General features: G+C 38.0%; 2 protein-coding genes across 2 annotated transcripts in view; both read left to right on the top strand.

The window, feature by feature from the left end:
- The window catches only part of LOC112140013 (vasodilator-stimulated phosphoprotein), a gene marked incomplete at its 5' end in the record, with an annotated part of 3,772 nt that extends 3,358 nt beyond the window's left edge, over positions 1-414 (top strand). Inside the window, 1 exon segment of the mRNA XM_024262916.2 lies at positions 15-414.
- Positions 415-1,752: 1,338 nt separating this feature from the next.
- Positions 1,753-4,078, top strand: part of LOC112140005 (RAC-beta serine/threonine-protein kinase) — a 14,099-nt gene continuing 11,773 nt past the window's right edge. The window contains exon 1 of the mRNA XM_024262904.2: positions 1,753-1,901. The gene's annotated coding sequence lies outside the window, so the exon portion shown is untranslated. The remainder of the gene's footprint in view (positions 1,902-4,078) is intronic.

The following is a 4,078-nucleotide window of genomic DNA, read 5'->3' as shown; positions in this document are numbered from 1 at the left end:
TCAATGAAAATTTTAAAAAAAGCTAACAAAAAATCAAGTATGACATTTTAAAAAAGCTTGAGACCTTAAAACTCCTAAAGTGTGTTAAGTCTTTCTATCCATCTATTTCCACTTTAGTAGAACAGGTTCAACGATCTCTTACCAGGTTGTCCAGTGGAGAAAATGGCGAACGATAAAAGATGACGCATATAAAGATACATTCCCCAACAAAACACATGGGTTTAAAACGTATAACCTAATTTTGAGTCAGACTAGCCCAAACTATCTCTGAACTTAAACCAGTTCTAGAGACATGAGGTTTTGGCCCAGGGGATTCACCTGCTTTCACCTGGGCTCACAAGATAGTAACTGTTTTTTTTTTTGTTTGTTTTGTTTTTTTTCAATGTCCCTTAAGGGGCCCCATACGTTGTAAAATCCTAACCCAGATGAGTCCTCGATTTGTCACTTTGGATGATCATGTGAATTCATTGATAGTGGGTTTAAAAAGTTGCTGTTTGAACAAACTCTGTAACTTTTTTTTCAGCTTTGGCTGTACAAATAATAAAAATGAAAAGATGTTGAAAGGTTTGTTTGGTCTGCCTGTGATCCATGGCGTTTTCTGTGATGCTGACTCACCCTTTGCAACATCTTCAATTCTTTAGGAAAGGCATTCCACATGTGCAGATGTGTGTTTAGGGGATTTTCTGGTCCTTTGGAGATGTAACAAATTTTGGAGGGCTGGCTCAGAGTCCTCACTCTGATTCATTCCACATCTATTTGGATGATATCAGGATTCTGCGGAATGCTCCTACACCAAACAATTCCTGTCTTAATGGAGTTTGTTTGGTTCATTGGTGTCCAGTCATGGAACGAACCATTACTAAACTGTTACCTCAAAGTTGGGAGCATGGAATTATCCACCATTTCTTGGATTTCTACGTTTCTTACTAAAAACAATGGGGCCAAATCTCCTTAAAAAAAAGTGGCCACAATGCAGGCATGTTCTGGTTCTCCTGGTTATCACCAGGTGTGACCGTTTTCGCCTCTGCTCTGCATTGTGTTGTGATTTTTGCTGTGTGGTGCATCAGGAAGCCGCATGATGCCAGATGAATTTTCACGAACAGTCTCAGTCTCTATTCTGGTTACAACAACATATGATGTCAGCTTGCGCCATGCTTAGACAAGCATGGCACAAGCAGAAAATGGTAATTTTTAGAATCTTTCTTTATTTTTATTTCTAACACCTACCAATATTGCACTGTTTTGTTCTATCATTCAAGGATTTTTGTTTATTTTCCCGTATTCAGTAAAATCTGCCATGTTAAAGAAAAGACAGAAGATCATCATTTGTTCCTATAGAAAGTAAGTAGGAAATAAATGAGCACATTCAATAGTTTATATGTCATTTAAGAAAAATAATTTACAAAAAATATTTTATATTTAAATGTGATTTCACTATTTTAGATGTTTATCAAACATTTGGATTCTTGACATTGACGTTGTCTGACAATGGACCGATGGGAAAGTTATTTGACAACTTTTTGTACCCTACTGGTAAGTTTTTTAAAAAATATTTTATGTATTTATTTATAAATTATGGATCTAACCACAGCAGGGGATCCCATGTTATTGTTCGCCCGGGGGCCCCCAAGATGCTAAATTCGCCTCTGCTTTTAGCAGAAAACTGTATCCATGAAAAGACCAGAAAATCTTCATTCACATCTCTTTCAACATGAAATTCCCTTTCCCGCCGGCAGATGGCGCACTACGTCAACAGAAGAGCGAGCGTTGACCCGACGATGCATGAAGAAGAGTGCAGTGAACTTTCCTGTCTGGACGGCCTGCTCCGAACCGAACCTGGCACACGACTGCGCTGGAAGAAAAAAAGAGAAGAGAGCAACGCGGGAGAAAATCTGTGAAATGTGCGTGAAACCGTTTTATTCCATTACGTGCACGTGACTCGTGAACTTTTAAGCCGGGTTTGTTTTGTTTGTTTGTTCGTTTGAACTGCCTTCTAAAAACTACCCCAGTGTAACTCGGTCCATGGTGGCTAAAACGAGACAGTTGTTTACCAGCTAGAACGCTTTCCAACCAGTGCCAGGCGGGGTTAACAGAGCGGAAAATTGCGTTAAAGTCGCTCGTAGAGAGGACAAGTTTGGCTGTTAAGGCTTTAGTTAATGCATTTCGCTTGTTTTAAAGATATTAAAAGAAGTTCAGAGGACGCGTGTGGTGGTTTGAAAGTCATAGCTCAGTGTGTCGGGAATTCTAAAATATTCACGAACCGTAAAAAAGTCTACGGAACTACTACCGGTAAGTTGACGCTAGTTTTTCCAACTTTAGCCCACTTTGGTTGGTTCGGGTTGGGAGTGTTAGCATTAAGCTAACAGCAGCCTGCCTGCGTTCAGTGGCAGACGGTCAAAGACAGCAGATTGGGAAACCTGAGCGGTGAAGTGGGTCCTCTGACGTCCGTGCTGCGCTCATCGAAGTGTGGGGTTTGAACCCACGTCGTTAACACTCGTGAACTCTCGGTCACGGTCTTACGTGAGGGACGTTATGCAGCCTGTTCACTCCGGTACGCTAAAGGGGAGACCGTTCTCACTTTGACGGGGCTAGCACACAATCTGGCATGGTTTCAAAACTCCTGACAAACTCTGTTATATAACAAGATAAACAGAGGATTAAAAACTTAAACTTTTTAAAAAGTAATTTCTAGGGATGAGCCAATATCATTTAGGCCGATAACCGATATTTCGATAGCCGATAATTGCCGATACCGACATTTAAAAGCACAAAGTTTAGATGGTCTTTTTTTTCTCTTTAATAGAAATGTACAACTTTTCTTTGACTGTGCAATCAAGTTGTACTTGACCTTTTTAACATAAAGTAAAGAACCGCATAGGAAAAAGTAGCTTTTCATCACAATATAATTGATTTTATATCACAATAACAATACATATCACAATATACCAAAATAAATCATATTTTCAGTTATTCTCTGGGGAAAAAAAGTCTAACTTTTCTCTGTGTTAATTATTTTCAAGTAACATGCAACTCAATTGTCACAAATTAGAAACAAATTTTAAGTGCTCAACAGTTTTTTAATTGTTAGTAAGAAAATATATTTTGCACAAAAGTTCAGGAATGAAAATAAACAAAAATGATAGAAACAATAGAAGAGATGGACACTTTTCTATCGCCCACACGATATATATCGTCATGTTGTCCGAAACTAGGATCAGGAATCACTTTAAAACTTTGGAAATATATCGGAAAACATTCAGACCATTTACTGACTATTAGACACAAGTGCTATTAGCTTCCCAGTGCCAGGGATCTATTAGGAACAAGTATGCATTTACATAATAAAGTCAGAATAATGTGTTTTTTTTTTTTTTGTTTTTTTTTAATAAAAGACCGATAAACTCAAATTATACATAAATTGTCAGGCACAATACTGGAACCGATATATTGCTCATCTCTAGTACTTTCACTCAAATGTGTCCTCTCTTGCCAGAACTAAAAATCACTTTAGCATTAGGTTGAAATGAGTATTTGAAGTGGTGTTTCTCAAATATTAATGTAAAAATACAGTTTATTTAACTTATAATTAATCAATTTTGTTGTCATTTTATGAACAAAATGATATTAAAGGGCCATGCAAAATCAACTTTTTTGAGTGTATTATAATGTTAATTCCTCACAAAAACACTCCCAGTCGTATTTTTGCCTAATTCACGAATATCTGAGCATTCTTCTCTTAGCACTAGCTCATCCCAATCCACAAAGCCAAGAGGGTTCTCACATTGTGATGTCACAAAGTGAGGAAAGGACCCTTACAGGAAGAGCCTGCGCTGCTAGGACTGTCCCCAGGACAACACCCAGGATTTAAAAACAAGAATCGGCTTTATTGTCATTGTGGCATGTTTACATGCACAAACAAAATTCCAGAGTGTTTTTGCAGTCGCATGTTCAGAAAGAAAAAAAAAATGGCATAAAAGTTAGCATAATAACTAGGGCTGGGAATCACTGGGTACATCACGATACGATACGCGATACATGGCTCACGATATCGATAATATCGCGATACTGCGAAAATTGG

Source organism: Oryzias melastigma, linkage group LG14 (assembly GCF_002922805.2).
Source record: "Oryzias melastigma strain HK-1 linkage group LG14, ASM292280v2, whole genome shotgun sequence".
Taxonomy (NCBI): Eukaryota; Metazoa; Chordata; class Actinopteri; order Beloniformes; family Adrianichthyidae; genus Oryzias; species Oryzias melastigma.
The sequence above is the reverse complement of the archived record's forward strand: the minus strand, read 5'-3'. Positions and strand labels throughout refer to the sequence as shown.